The sequence below is a fragment of the Scyliorhinus torazame genome, chromosome 24 (genome assembly GCF_047496885.1).
Source record: "Scyliorhinus torazame isolate Kashiwa2021f chromosome 24, sScyTor2.1, whole genome shotgun sequence".
NCBI classification, from domain to species: Eukaryota; Metazoa; Chordata; class Chondrichthyes; order Carcharhiniformes; family Scyliorhinidae; genus Scyliorhinus; species Scyliorhinus torazame.
Window position 1 is genome coordinate 22963530 of NC_092730.1, and position 16076 is coordinate 22979605.

The 16076-nt window shown below is 54.7% G+C and overlaps 1 protein-coding gene across 3 annotated transcripts in view; it reads right to left on the reverse strand.

Annotated features, from left to right (window-relative positions):
• The window catches only part of LOC140399968 (syntaxin-5-like), a 65708-nt gene extending 53348 nt beyond the window's left edge, over window positions 1–12360 (reverse strand). Inside the window, exon 1 of one of the 3 annotated variants that reach the window (XM_072489461.1) lies at window positions 12184–12360. The gene's annotated coding sequence lies outside the window, so the exon portion shown is untranslated. Of the gene's footprint in view, window positions 1–793; window positions 1076–4691; window positions 4831–12183 lie in introns of those variants that run through there. The other 2 variants (XM_072489463.1, XM_072489462.1) reach the window with 2 other exon arrangements.
• Window positions 12361–16076: the final 3716 nt, after the last annotated feature.

Consider the following 16076-nt stretch of genomic DNA (forward strand, 5'->3'; position numbering starts at 1 on the left):
TATCGTGCTGCCCGCCACAGTGGACCAGCTCTGCTATTGTGCTGTTCTCCACAGCGGACCAGCTCTGCTATCCTGCTGCCTACCACAGCGGACCAGCTCTGCTATCGTGCTGTCCTCCACAGCGGACCAGCTCTGCTATCGTGCTGCCCGCCACAGTGGACCAGCTCTGCTATTGTGCTGTTCTCCACAGCGGACCAGCTCTGCTATCGTGCTGCCCGCCACAGTGGACCAGCTCTGCTATCGTGCTGCCCGCCACAGTGGACCAGCTCAGCTATCGTGCTGTCCAAATTGAATCCCCGAGGACAGCACGGGTGATAACGGCACTGATCGAGTAATTTCACTGCGGGGCAGCACAGTGGTTAGCACTGCTGCCTCATGGAGCCGAGGACACGGGCTCGATCCCATCCCTGGGCCACTGTCCGTGTGGAGTTTGCACATTCGCTTTGTGTCTGCGTGAGTGTCACCTCCGCAGCCCAAAGATGTGCCTGGCCGGTTGAATGGCCACGCCAGCTTGCCCCTGGATTGGGTACTCCAAATATATTCTGGAAAAAGTAATTTCACTCTCCGACCCGTCCCATCTAAATAACGGAAAAGAGACCATTCTGCCTGTTGTCTTCTCACCAGCCCTCCGCAAGAACAATCCCATCGCTTCAGCCCTGCAATGTTTTAAGTGAATGATCAGACTCCCTTTCGAAAGCCACACCGTTAGAATCTTCCGATCCTAAGCCACTTGCTGGCTTAAAAATATCCCTCCACCCCTCCATCTCTCACGTTATTCTATCGCTCACATCACCTTAAAATCGGTATCCTCTCGAGGTCTCTGCGCAAGGCACGCTGAAAATCGATGGGGCATTGGTGCTACACCCGTTACGGAAAGGAGTGCATCAGCTTGAGTGGCCTGTGGGTGAGCGAGTTCTCGGCAAGCTCCCCTTCTGACACACCGGTTTCACTTTGAACCCGCAGAAACAAAAGACAGGGGCCGAGATTTGGAACGTCCCCAGTGTGAACTAGTCGGCCGGCTCTGTGACCAGCTGGACAGGTCGAAAGTACTGAAGCCGCCCTCTGCAGCAAGGAGGTCAAAGCAGGCGACGGGCAAGGATTTGACCCCCCGCCCCTCCCCCTGCCAGCTCCCAGGAACAGTCCAACGACGTCTTGCTGTTCTGGAACAGGAGAGAGAGCTTCCCTTTACCACCGGCTGGTGGGGGTTTTCCACTTCGTAGGCACGTCACTGAAATCCCTGCTCCAATCTGCTCTCAGCAGTGACGGCACTGAGAGCTGCCCCCGCCCCATCCGGGTCGGATATCCTGACTCATCCCAGCATGCCGGCCTGATCGGGAAGTTTGAGATCGTAAAACGGATTCATGACTAAGTTCAGGGACAGGTTGCAGAGTAGGTAGCAAGCTGATGACAAAAGGGAGAGAGAGAGAGAGAGAAAAAAGGAGAGAGCAGGGTGTATTAAAGAGAGTTGCTCAGACCCAGCACAATGGTTAGCACCGCTGCCTCCGCGCCAGAGACCTGGGTTCAATTCCGGCCTCCGGTCACTGTCTGTGCAGAGTCTGCACGTTCTCCCCAGTGTCTGCGTGGGTTCCCCCCGGGTGCTCCGGTTCCCTCCCACAGTCCAAAGATGTGCAGGTTAGGTGGATTGGCCGTGCTAAATTGCCCCTTCGTGTCCAAAGATTAGGTGGGTTACGGGGATAGGGTGGGGACGTGGGCCTGGGAAGGGAGGTCTTTCAGAGGGTCAGTGCAGGCCCGATGCACTGTAGTGGTTCTATGGTTGGCAGAGGGTGGGAAATGGTGAACTGGTGCTGGAATCAGGAAACTAAGGAAATTCGGCATGTCCACATTGACTCTTACCAATGTTTACAGATGCACCATAGAAAGCATCCTTTCGGGCTGCATCACAGCCTGGTATGGCAACTGCTCGGCCCAGGACCGCAAGAAACTTCAGAGAGTCGTGAACACCGCCCAGTCCATCACACGAACCCGCCTCCCATCCATTGACTCCATCTACACCTCCCGCTGCCTGGGGAAAGCGGACAGCGTAATCAAAGACCCCTCCCACCCGGCTTACTCACTCTTCCAACTTCTTCCATCGGGCAGGAGATACAGAGGTCTGAGAACACGCACGAACAGACTCAAAAACAGCTTCTTCCCCACTGTCACCAGACTCCTAAACGACCCTCTTATGGACTGATCTGATCTCTTCACACATCTTCTCTATTGAGTCGTGCTACACCGTATGCTTCACCCGATGTCTGTGTCTATGTATTTACATTGCTTATTTATGTTCTATGTTTTTCATGTATGGAGCCATCTCAGAGTGAGGGGGGGGGGGGCTATTTCAGACAGAGATGTGGAGTAATTTCTTCTTTCAGAGGGGGGTGAATCTGTGGAATTCTTTACCGCATAGAGCTGAAGAGGCCGGGTCAGTAAGTACGTTCGAGGCCGAGCGAGTCAGATTTTTAATCAGTGAGGATTGTGGGGATAAGGTGGGAAAGTGGAGTTGAGGATTATCGCATCAGATCAGCCACGATCTCACTGAATGACGGAGCAGGCTCGATGGGCTGAACGGCCCCCTACCGCTCCCATGTCTTATGGTCTAGACTATGATGTGGAGATGCCGGCGTTGGACTGGGGTGAGCACAGTACGAAGTCTTACAACACCAGGTTAAAGTCCAACAGGTTTGTTTCGAATCACTAGCTTTCGGAGCGCTGCTCCATCCTCAGGTGAATGAAGAGGTATGTTCCTCTGTCTATATACATGTTTCTGGAACATACCTCTTCATTCACCCGAGGAAGGAGCAGCGCTCCGAAAGCTAGTGACATCGAAACAAACCTGTTGGACTTTAACCTGGTGTTGTAAGACTTCGTACTGTCTAGACAAGATTATGGGATAGATAGATGGGCCAAAAAGTATTTTTGTGCTTAAAATCAAAGCAATTTAGAAGTCGCTGTCTAAAAGTAAATGGGCGGCCATTTTAGGCAGACATGAGGAAGTGTTATTTTCCCCATCAAGAGGGTGGTGAGATTTTGGGACTCTTCCACAAAAGGTGGTGCGGGCAGAGTCTTTGAATAGTTTTATAATAATCTTTATCATAATCTTTATTAGTGTCACAAGTCAGCTTGCATTAACACTGCAATGAAGTTACTGTGAAAAGCCCCTAGTCGCCACACTCTGGCGCCTGTTCTGGTACACGGAGGGAGAATGCAGAATGTCCAATTCACCTAACCCACGGCTTTCGGGACTGGGAGGAAATCGGAGCACCCGGAAGAAACCCACGCAGACACGGGGGAGGGAGAACGTGCAGACTCCGCACAGGCAGTGACCCAAGCCGGGGAATCAAACCTTGGGCGCTGTGAAGCCACAGTGCTAACCACTGTGTTTTAAGGGGGGAGGCGATAGATTCTTGATAAACAAGGGGAGGGGGTGAAAGTTACGGTGGAGGGGGGATAAGATCAGCCCACGACCTTACTGAAGGTGGGGCAGGCTCAAGGGGCCGTACACTGGCCGCCCGTCCACTATAGATTACAGCTGCTCCATAACACTACTGCACCCAGGGGCGTGCACGCCCGGAGGAACGGGTAGACACGCACAGATGGAATTTAGTGCAGAGAAATGTGAAGTGATTCATTTTGTTCCGAGGAATGCGGACAGTCATGATGAAAACGAAAGGTACAGATCTGAAGCTGGTGCACTGGGACCAGAGGGTGTGTTTTTATAGATATATATGGAGCGATCACTGAAGCTGGTGGTGCAGGCGGAGCGTGGCGGGTTAATAAAGCATACCTGGGCTTTATGAATAGGGGAATGGCGTACAACGGCTGCTACAAAAGGTGGCCCCCTTCTGTGCCGTGACCATCGTATGAAAGTCCCGTTCGCCCATCATGCCAGTGCGCCATGATTAACACGTTGAGGGCAATACAATACTGCAGTCCGTGCTCACATATCTCCACCATGCCATCCCCTCCCCATCGCTGTAGCCTCCTCCAGCCCGACAACAATCCAAGCTGGCCGCACTCCTCGGATTCCAGCCTCTCGGACATAACCGCGGACCCCCCCCCGCCCCGATTTCCAACTCCCCACTATTGGCGGCCGTGCCTTCAGCATCCTGGGGGCTCTCAGCTCCCTAAACCTATCCGTCTGGTGGAACATGGAATCCCGACAATGCAGGAGGCCATTCGGCCCGTCGAGCCTGCACCGACCCTCCGAAAGGGCACCCTACTCGGCCCACAACACCCCCTCCCCACCCCATTCCCGTAACCCCACCTAACAGGGGCTGGTTTAGCACACGGGGCTAAATCGCTGGCTTTGAAAGCAGACCAAGGCCGGCCAGCAGCACGGTTCAATTCCTGTACCAGCCTCCCCGAACAGGCGCCGGAATGTGGCGACTAGGGGCTTTTCACAGTAACTTTGTTTGAAGCCTACTTGTGACAATAAGCGATTTTCATTTTCATTTCAAGCTGCACATCCTTAGACTGTGGGAGGAAACCCACGCAGACACGGGGGAGTACGTGCAGACTCCACACAGACAGTGACCCAGCGGGGAATCGAACCCGGGACCCTGGCGCAGTGAGTCGTTAAAACCTCAACTATTGAGGAAGTACAATAGCTGGCCCTATTCTTATTAAATGCCTGGTAAAGCTTCTGTCAAGTACTAAGTCTGTAAACGGTTGGGGAACCTCCACCTCACCTTGGTCCTTTAATCATCGAGGGTGGACATTTTGACGTTCTCTCTGCTGTCTGACAGAGTGGGCCCTGAGTTTGAGTCCCACTCCAGAGCCCATGATCTAGTGCGAGTGCCGTCTTTTGGATGAGGGGCTAAACAAAGCTCCACCTGGCCTGTCGGCCGCACTGGAAGAGAGCGAGAGCAGTGTGGCGTTCTCCATAAAGCCTAATATTTATCCCTCGACTGACGCCACTCGATTCTGTGGCCAATGATCACATTTCTGTTTGTCGCTGCTACGTAGCTGACATTCCAACAGCGGCGACGCTGTGAAGGTGCTGCGCGAGGCTGGAAAGGGGCTTTTGGGAGGTGCGGAGGCTGTGAAAGCTGCTCTAGAAATCCTTCCTGCAGACTCGCAGACATTCCTGCCATACATGGGCCAATGCCAACAACCGACCTCGGCGGGACCACAAAGGTGATCCTGTCTCAAACCAACACGAGCAAGAAACGCACGCAGTCAGACAGACCCAGGAATGCGAACACAAAAGCCTCTCTCGTGACCCAGCAACGCACAGACTGTCCGTACCGCCCACGGTTCACTAATCCAGCAGGGAGCAGGATGGGTGTCCTGCCGCAGCCAGCTGCACATCGCCGGTTATGTACTTAACCACTGAGCTGCCGGCAATCCCGCCCCTACCCGGCCACTGCAGCCAATTACTCTCGCCGGTCTCTCCCCTCCCCCTCGATCTCTCCCCCTCCCCTCCCCGTCCGTCCCCTCCCCCTCGCTCCACTCTCCCCGTCGCTCCACTCTCCCCGTCGCTCCACTCTCCCCCAGACAAACAGAGGGGGAGCAGAGAGACAGTGGGGGGGGGGGGGGGGGGAGGAGAGACAGGGGGAGGGGGGGGGGGAGCGGAGTGACGGGGGGGGGGGGGGAGGGAGCGGAGAGACGGGGGGGGGAGCGGAGAGACGGGGGGGGGGGGGGGGGGGGAGAGACCAGGGAACGCGGAGAGACGGGGGGGGGGGGGGGGGGGAGAGACCAGGGAACGCGGAGAGACGGGGGGGGGGGGGAGCAGAGAGACCGGGGGGGGGGGGGGGGGGGGCAGAGAGACCCGGGGGGGGGGGGGGAGCGGAGAGACCGGGGGGGGGGGAAGAGAGTGGAGAGACTTGGGGGGGGGGGGGGGGGGGGGGAGAGAGAGAGCGGAGAGGGGGTGGGGGGAGCGAAGAGGGGGGGAATAAACGGAGAGGCAGGCACTGAAGACAAATGCAGTGACCATAGGAACTAACCCACTGCCAAAGCCACGGACTCTGAATGATGAGATACTGACAATGGGGGGGGGGGGGTACTCTAAGTTCGGCAGGGTTTGCCTGCTACGGTTGATTAATCAAAGGCAGAAATCCAGTTGCACACACGAGAGGCAGAAACCTTCCTAACGCACCTTGGACCACTTCATTCAAAGGGGGAGGGGGTTCCATCACTCGGGCACACACGTGGTGGGCCCCAATGTCTACCGGGCGCGCTGTAACATCCCGTGAAAACGTCGGCTCGGCAAGGAGACAGAAGCTGCATTTGTGTAGCACCTTTCGCAACTTCAGGGTGCCTGGAGGGCATCGCAACCAAAATGAACCACTTTGAAGAGCAGCTGGTTTCCACTCAAAGATCCCACACACTAACAAACGAAGTCTCACAACACCAGGTTAAAGTCCAACAGGTTTGTTTCGAATCACTAGCTTTCGGAGCGCTGCTCCTTCCTCAGGTGAATGAAGAGGTCTGTTCCAGAAACACATATATAGACAAATTCAAAGATGCCAAACAATGCTAGGAATGCGAGCATTAGCAGGTGATTAAATCTTTACAGATCCAGAGATGGGGTAACCCCAGGTTAAAGAGGTGTAAATTGTACCAAGCCAGGACAGTTGGTAGGATTTCGCAGGCCAGATGGTGGGGGATGAATGTAATGCGACATGAATCCCAGGTCCCGGTTGAGGCCGCACTCATGTGTGCGGAACTTGGCTATAAGTTTCTGCTCGGCGATTCTGCATCTTGCCAAGGTCATCCCCACACCCCCACTACTTGCCTTCAAACAACCGTGCAACCTCAAACGAACCATTGTTTGCAGCAAACTACCCAGTCTTCAGAACAGTGACCACGACACCACACAACCCTGTCATGCCAATCTCTGCAAGACGTGCCAGATCATTGACATGGATACCACTATTACACGTGAGAACACCACCCACCAGGTACGCGGTACATACTCGTGCGACTCGGCCAGCGTTGTCTACCTCATACGCTGCAGGAAAGGATGTCCCGAAGCGTGGTACATTGGCGAGACCATGCAGACGCTGCGACAACAAATGAACGGACATCGCGCAACAATCACCAGGCAGGAATGTTCCCTTCCAGTCGGGGAACACTTCAGCAGTCAAGGGCATTCAGCCTCTGATCTCCGGGTAAGCGTTCTCCAAGGCGGCCTTCAGGACCCGCGACAACGCAGAATCGCCGAGCAGAAACTTATAGCCAAGTTCCGCACACGAGTGCGGCCTCAACCGGGACCTGGGATTCATGTCGCATTACATTCATCCTCCACCATCTGGCCTGCGAAATCCTACCAACTGTCCTGGCTTGATACAATTTACACCTCTTTAACCTGGGGTTACCCCATCTCTGGATCTGTAAAGATTTAATCACCTGCTAATGCTCGCATTCCTAGCATTGTTTGGCATCTTTGAATCTGTCTATATATATGTTTCTGGAACATACCTCTTCATTCACCTAGGGAAGGAGCAGCGCTCCGAAAGCTAGTGACATCGAAACAAACCTGTTGGACTTTAACCTGGTGTTGTAAGACTTCGTACTGTGCTCACCCCAGTCCAACGCCGGCATCTCCACATCATGACTAACAAACGAGACAAGGGGACAGGGTGAATATTTTTAAGGCGAAGGTGGATTGGCTCCATCGCCCAACGAGAATCTATAGGTTATCGGTGTGATATCTTTGGGTTGTGGGGGCGAAACCTACGCAGACACGGGGAGAATGTGCAAACTCCACACGGACAGTGACGCAGAGCCGGGATCGAACCTGGGACCTCGGCGCCGTGAGGCAGCAGTGCTAACCACTGCGCCACCCTGCTGCCCTTATGCAGAATTTGAAACTCTAACAGATCATCCATAATCATATATGAAATGAAATAGAATAGTAGAGATGGCTTGAGGGGCCGAATGGCCTATTTTGTGGCTTCGCATTGGAAGAACCAGGCCACTCTGTCGGCAGTGCCACAAGGCATTGCTTCCAGCTAGTATGGACAGACTAAAGACTGGGGTGAGCTGAAGGAGGGCTCAAACCTACATCTTCCTGGCCCAGAGGCATCACTAACAGTGTGAATCCAACATGGAGAGTGAGGAAGAGCGCCAGAGAGAGAGCGAGCGCCAGAGAGAGAGCGAGCGCCAGAGAGAGAGAGCGAGCGCCAGAGAGAGAGAGAGAGCGCCAGAGAGAGAGCGCGAGCGCCAGAGAGAGATAGCGCGAGCGCCAGAGAGAGAGAGAGAGAGCGCGAGCGCCAGAGAGAGCGCGGGCGCCAGAGAGAGAGAGAGCGCGAGCGCCAGAGAGAGAGCGAGCGCCAGAGAGAGAGAGAGAGCGCGAGCGCCAGAGAGAGAGAGCGCGAGCGCCAGAGAGAGAGAGAGAGCGCGAGCGCCAGAGAGAGAGATAGAGCGCGAGCGCCAGAGAGAGAGAGAGAGAGCGCGAGCGCCAGAGAGAGAGCGCGAGCGTCAGAGAGAGAGAGAGCGCGAGCGCCAGAGAGAGAGAGAGAGCGCGAGCGCCAGAGAGAGAGAGAGAGCGCGAGCGCCAGAGAGAGAGAGAGAGCGCGAGCGCCAGAGAGAGCGCGAGCGCCAGAGAGAGAGAGCGCGAGCGCCAGAGAGAGAGAGAGAGAGCGCGAGCGCCAGAGAGAGCGCGGGCGCCAGAGAGAGAGAGAGCGCGAGCGCCAGAGAGAGAGCGAGCGCCAGAGAGAGAGAGAGAGCGCGAGCGCCAGAGAGAGAGAGAGAGCGCGAGCGCCAGAGAGAGAGAGAGAGCGCGAGCGCCAGAGAGAGAGAGAGAGCGCGAGCGCCAGAGAGAGAGAGAGAGCGCGAGCGCCAGAGAGAGAGAGAGAGCGCGATCGCCAGAGAGAGAGAGAGAGCGCGAGCGCCAGAGAGAGAGCGCGAGCGTCAGAGAGAGAGAGAGCGCGAGCGCCAGAGAGAGAGAGAGAGCGCGAGCGCCAGAGAGAGAGAGAGAGCGCGAGCGCCAGAGAGAGAGAGAGAGCGCGAGCGCCAGAGAGAGAGAGAGAGCGCGAGCGCCAGAGAGAGAGAGAGCGCGAGCGCCAGAGAGAGAGAGAAAGCGCGAGCGCCAGAGAGAGAGAGAGCGCGAGCGCCAGAGAGAGAGAGAGAGCGCGAGCGCCAGAGAGAGAGAGAGCGCGAGCGCCAGAGAGAGAGAGAGAGCGCGAGCGCCAGAGAGAGAGAGAGAGAGCGCGAGCGCCAGAGAGAGAGAGAGAGAGAGCGCGAGCGCCAGAGAGAGAGAGCGCGAGCGCCAGAGAGAGAGAGAGAGCGCGAGCGCCAGAGAGAGAGAGAGCGCGAGCGCCAGAGAGAGAGAGCGCGAGCGCCAGAGAGAGAGAGCGCGAGCGCGAGAGAGAGAGCGCGCAAGAGAGAGAGAGCGCGCAAGAGAGAGAGAGAGCGCGCAAGAGAGAGAGAGAGCGCGCAAGAGAGAGAGAGAGCGCGCAAGAGAGAGAGAGCGCGCAAGAGAGAGAGAGCGCGCAAGAGAGAGAGAGCGCGCAAGAGAGAGAGAGCGCGCAAGAGAGAGAGAGCGCGCAAGAGAGAGAGAGCGCGCAAGAGAGAGAGAGCGCGCAAGAGAGAGAGAGCGCGCAAGAGAGAGAGAGCGCGCAAGAGAGAGAGAGCGCGCAAGAGAGAGAGAGCGCGCAAGAGAGAGAGAGCGCGCAAGAGAGAGAGAGCGCGCAAGAGAGAGAGAGCGCGCAAGAGAGAGAGAGCGCGCAAGAGAGAGAGAGCGCGCAAGAGAGAGAGAGCGCGCAAGAGAGAGAGAGCGCGCAAGAGAGAGAGAGCGCGCAAGAGAGAGAGAGCGCGCAAGAGAGAGAGAGCGCGCAAGAGAGAGAGAGCGCGCAAGAGAGAGAGAGCGCGCAAGAGAGAGAGAGCGCGCAAGAGAGAGAGAGCGCGCAAGAGAGAGAGAGCGCGCAAGAGAGAGAGAGCGCGCAAGAGAGAGAGAGCGCGCAAGAGAGAGAGAGCGCGCAAGAGAGAGAGAGCGCGCAAGAGAGAGAGAGCGCGCAAGAGAGAGAGAGCGCGCAAGAGAGAGAGAGCGCGCAAGAGAGAGAGAGCGCGCAAGAGAGAGAGAGCGCGCAAGAGAGAGAGAGCGCGCAAGAGAGAGAGAGCGCGCAAGAGAGAGAGAGCGCGCAAGAGAGAGAGAGCGCGCAAGAGAGAGAGAGCGCGCAAGAGAGAGAGAGCGCGCAAGAGAGAGAGAGCGCACAAGAGAGAGAGAGCGCGCAAGAGAGAGAGAGCGCGCAAGAGAGAGAGAGCGCGAGCGCAAGAGAGAGCGAGCGCAAGAGAGAGAGAGAGAGCGCGCGAGAGAGCCCGAGTCAGAGCGAGCGGGTGAGAGAAACTAGTACTTACTTACTTACTTCCCCCGAAACTGCTGTAGCCTAATCAGGCAAACCTCAGGGTAATATGCAGCACTGCTTTCACTCAACAGAAAGATCAGCAAATCTGGTGGAACTGTGATGCAATAACTGAACGATCAGAGTGCCGAATCTTCACAAAACGATAGAATGGGCTCGCACTTCAGTGGCCCTGTTTCGCAAACTTCAGGATATCCCAAAGCACTCCGATGGATCAGAACAAACTCTGGAAGAGCTGCCACCGTGGTGATGTAGGAAGCCGGCAGTCAGTTTGGACCCAGCAAGCTCCCTCGCGCAAAGAACGACCACGTGCTCTGCGCCAAAGCGGCATCAGTGAAGCGGCGTCGCTTGATCCTTTACTTCATGTGTGTGTATGGGATCCTCCTGTGCTCAAATTAGCTCTCTTCAAATTGGTTCATTTGAATGTAAACATCAACCCGCACACCATGCTCCCCTCCCATCCCCGACAAGCTTTTCCTCAAGAGAGCAACACCGCTGCATCTTTTGCATCCATCTCGCAGGGCAGATGGGGGCCTCAGTCGAATTCGAAAGACGGCACCTCTGACTGTGTAATAGGTTCGAGCCCCATGTCCATGTCAGCCATCCCGGCGTCATCACCCGGAGGGTGCAATCCAGCACTCCTCCCCCACCTCCATTGCCCCCACAATAGACAAGGATCCCACAGACAGCGTTCGAAGGAGAGCGGCAGGGTGGCACAGTGAGTTAGCACTGCTGCTTCACAGCACCAGGGACCCTGGTTCGATTCCAACCTTGGGTGACTGTGTGGAGTTTGCATGTTATCCCCATGTCTGCGTGGGTTTCCTCCCAAAGTCCAAGATATGCAGGTTAGGTGGGTTGACCATGCTAAATTGCCCCTTGGTGTCCAAAGATTAGGTGGGGTGCCGAGATAGGGTCGGTGCTGACTCGATTTCCCAAAGGCCTTCTTCTGCACTGTAGGAATTCTTTGAGCAGCGTGGCAGAAACATCCTCCCTCAGGGCGGCACAGTGGCTAGCATTGCTGCCTCACACCGCCCGAGGCCCCGGGATCGATCCCGGCCCATCGCCCGTGTGGAGTTTGCACATTCTCCCCGTGCCTGCGTGGATCTCACCCCCACAGCCCAAAGATGCGCGGGGTAGCTGGACTGGCCACACTAAATCACGCTGGGCCAACATTCCTACCCCCTTCTGCGTCACCGAGAGCAGAGTCGACAGCTGCTGGCTTCCATCACCGATGGAGCGACCTTGCAGCCCATCGGCACGTTTACTGGTGTAACCGTGAATGCGCTTCCAGAGGAAGGGCATCCCGGGATGCCCAAAGGAGTTGGGGGGGGGGGGGGGGGGGGGGACACTGGACTAAGCACCAACGCACCACCCCACACTCCCAGGAGAGGAAAGGCAACGGCCGGCGTGACATGTTGACATAGGAAATTTCCATTGTATAGGAGGGGTCCAGGAGAATTTAGAAGGGGGGGGTGGGATTTGGGGGGGGGGGGTGAAGGGAGGATGTAAAATATATTTTTAAACCTTATTGACAGACAAAAGCTTAAAAAATTGAGGGGGGGGGTCCGGCAATATCATGGTGGAGAGTGTTTAGTCCATATAATCTTAAATCCACCCTTAAACCCAGTTGCTGGTCAAGGAGTGAGCTCTCAACCTAATTTGGAGGGGACACACAGGACCCGCCTCCTCCCGACGCTGATTGGTCGCTTCAAGCGAATGCTGCTCATTGGTTGGATAATGCCACCGCCCATCACGGCTCGACAAGTTTGGTTGCGCCGGAAGCGGCTCCTTCTTTTATTTTGGACCATTTTGATCCGTTCCCTCCGTCCCCACCCCCCCCAGACTTCCCCAAAAGCGAGAAACGGACACTCACCGCAGCCGGGATCCCGATGTCCGAGCGGTCGGAAGCCTCAGGACGGCGCTGGGTCTGGCTGTCGGTGGACGGGGGAAATTTTGGTGAACAGCCTCTCCGGCCCGGCGTCTCGAGCCCGACTGGAGCCGTAGCGTCACCGGCTCCCCTTCGCCCACGTGACTGCCACGTCTCCCCACCCGGCGCAGGCGCGCTGCCGGCCGCCAGCGAGGGGGGCGGGGTTAACACGCACCCCCCCACGCAGAGCGGGCGCGCTGCTTGCCAGTCTCGGCCCCCTCCCCAACCGCCAGCCAGCGAGGGGGCGTGGCAAGATTTAAAGGGGCACTGGCAATCTGTCAATATTTAAAGGGACACTGTCAATCTGTCAATATTTAAAGGTGACATCGAAACAAACCTGTTGGACTGTAACCTGGTGTTGTAAGACTTCGTACTGTGCTCACCCCAGTCCAACGCCGGCATCTCCACATCATAATATTTAAAGGGACACTGTCCATATTTAAAGGCACACTGTCAACATTTAAAGGGACACTCAACATTTAAAGGGACACTCAATATTTAAAGGGTCACTGTCAACATTTAAAGAGGCACTGTCAATATTTAAAGGGACACTGTCAATATTTAAAGGGACACTCTCAAGATTTAAAGGGACGCTCTCAACATTTAAAGGGACATTCAACATTTGAAGGGACACTGGCAAGATTTAAAGGGGCACTGTCAACATTTAAAGGGACACTGTCAATATTTAAAGGGACACTCTCAACATTTAAAGGGATACTGGCAAAATTTAAAGGGACACAGTCAATATTTAAAGGGACACTGTCAAGATTCAAAGGGACACTGTCCATATTTAAAGGGACACTGTCAATATTTAAAGGCACACTGTCAACATTTAAAGGGACACTCAACATTTAAAGGGACACTCAATATTTAAAGGGTCACTGTCAACATTTAAAGAGGCACTGTCAATATTTAAAGGGACACTGTCAATATTTAAAGGGACACTCTCAAGATTTAAAGGGACACTCTCAACATTTAAAGGGACATTCAACATTTGAAGGGACACTGGCAAGATTTAAAGGGGCACTGTCAACATTTAAAGGGACACTGTCACAATTTAAAGGGATACTGTCAACATTTAAAGGGATACTGGCAAAATTTAAAGGGACACAGTCAATATTTAAAGGGACACTCAAGATTCAAAGGGACACTGTCAATATTTAAAGAGACACTGTCAATATTTAAAGGGGCACTGCCATCATTTAAAGGGGCACTGTCAAGATTTAAAGGGGCACTGCCATCATTTAAAGGGACCCTGACAAGATTTAAAGGGACACTGGCAATCTGTCAACATTTAAAGGGACACTGTCAAGATTTAAAGGGGCACTGCCATCATTTAAAGGGACCCTGACAAGATTTAAAGGGACACTGGCAATCTGTCAACATTTAAAGGGACACTGTCAACATTTAAAGGGACACTGTCAATATTTAAAGGGGCACTGTCAACATTTAAAGGGACAGACTTTTCCCATCCAGCCAAAACATTGGATTAATAGAACACACCGGGATATGGTTGCTGGCCCTCCGGGGACTGGCCTGGAGTCTAAAGGAATTGACGATCAATCTCCGGGACACTACTGCGTGCAACACTCCCTAACAGTGCTGTGGGTGTACCTACACCACACCTTTCATTTTAATTCGCTGACCGTCGTCGGATAACCTTTTGCATCGGGGACACTGGGTAGAACTCCCCTTGAATAAAAAACGGAAAATGTTCGGAATGTTCAGCCGGACAGGCAGCACCCGTGTTGCTTAAGATTAATTTACGGGATGTGGGCATCGCTGGTTAGGCCAGCATTTACTTGCCCATCCCTAAATGCCCCTTCAGAAGGTGGTGGTGAGCCTCCTTCTTGAACCGTTGCAGTCCTTGAGGTGTAGGTACACCCACAGTGCTGTTCGGGAGGGAGTTCCGGGATTTTGACCCCGGCCACAATGAAGGAACGGCCGATATATTTCCGAGTCGGGATGGTGAGCGGCCGGAGGGGGGAACTTGCAGGCGGGGGTGTTCCTCATGCGTCTGCTGCTGCCCTCGTCCTTCTAGACGGTAGAGGTGGCGGGTTTGGAAGGTGCTGTCGAAGGAGCCTCGGCGAGTGGCTGTGGCGCGTCTTGTAGACGGTGCACACGGCTGCCGCTGTGCGTCGGGGGTGGAGGGAGTGAATGTTTGCGGTTAGCGTGTCGATCGAGCGGGGCTGCTTTGTCCTGGATGGTGTCGAGCTTCTCGAGTGTTGTTGGGAGCCGCGCTCATCCAGGCGAGCGGAGAGTATTCCCTCACACTCCTGACTTGTGTCCTGTAGATGGTGGACAGGCTTTGGGGGGAGTCAGGAGGTGAGTTACTCTCCGCAGGATTCCCAGCCTCTGACCTGCTCTGGTAGCCACAGTATTAATGTGGCTGGGCCCAGTTCAGTTTCTGATCAATGGTAACCCCCAGGGTGTTGATTGAGGGGGTTCAGCGATGGTAACGCCCTTGAATGTCAAGGGGTGACGGTTAGATCCTCTCTTATCAGAGATGATCATTGCCTGGCACTTGTGTGGTAAAAATCTAACTTGCCACTTGTCAGCCCCGAGCCTGGATATTGTCCAGGTCTTGCTGCATTTGGACACGGACTGATTCAGTATCTGAGGAGACGCGAATGGTGCTGAACATCGTGCAGTCGTCCGCAAACATCCCCACTTCTGACCTTGTGATGGACGGAAGGTCATTGATGAAGCAGCTGAAGGTGGTTGGGGCCGAGGACACGACCCTGAGGAACTCCTGCAGTGACGTCCTGGAGCTGAGATGATTGACCTCCAACCACCACAACCATCCTCCTTTGTGCCGGGTCTGACTCCAACCAGCGGAGAGTTTCCCCCTGATTCCCACTGACTCCAGTGTAGCTCGGGCTCCTTGACGCCAGACTCGGCCAAACGCTGCCTTGATGTCAAAGGGCAGTCACTCTCGCCTCACCTCTGGCATTCAGCTCTTTTGTCCATGGTTTGAATGAGGTCAGGAGCTGAGTGACCCTGGCGGTGTAGCCAGTTAAAATGGCTAACTCCCGATTTAGAATGGCTAACTCCCGATTTAAAATGGCGAACGGCAAAGGCTGATGGGAAAGTCAGCCAACAGGACACAAAGAAGCAGCTGCGGGTTGAGTGTGTATTTACCTCTGGAAAGGCCAGACAAGATCAATACCGGCAACCATCAGCATAACAAAACACCAGCCATCTGCATATTAATGAGCAATCCCCGGGAACAATGAGCAACATTTAGACACACAAAGCCAACCCAGACTCCTCGGCACCAGCAGAAGCCGACACAATGGGAGGTGAACGACCTCCTCAGGACCGCCCATCGATCAGGGAACCGCTCCAGCATTGGAGAAAATCGAACCAAGTGATTGGGACAAAGTCCAATCACTTGGAACCAGGTACAGGGTCCGCCCCGAAAGGCGGGAAGCCCCTGGGGACGATAAGAATAGAGTCCAAGTTCTAATCGTTCTTCTTGACCGGGTCACTCAGCAACGCGAACCAACCCTTGACAGTGACCGGTCCAGCCATCGCTGAAATAGAGTAAGTCTTACTTCAACGCTCGCTACGAGATAGGCGTTCCTAGCTACCAATCTGTACCAACTTCGAATCCCACAGGCTCAGAACCCGAACGAAAGGCCATTTGTTTCCCTGACCTGGTGGGCCAGTTCCAAGTTAAGTATTGGCCTGTTAGTCATAGAAGTAGCTTAGACATAGAATTTGTGCATGAGTAGTGATTACTGTGTATAATAAATGTGCTTTGATTTAAATCTTACTAATCGGTGTATTGAGTTATTGATCATTACTCGAACTTGAACCATGTGGCGGTATCATAA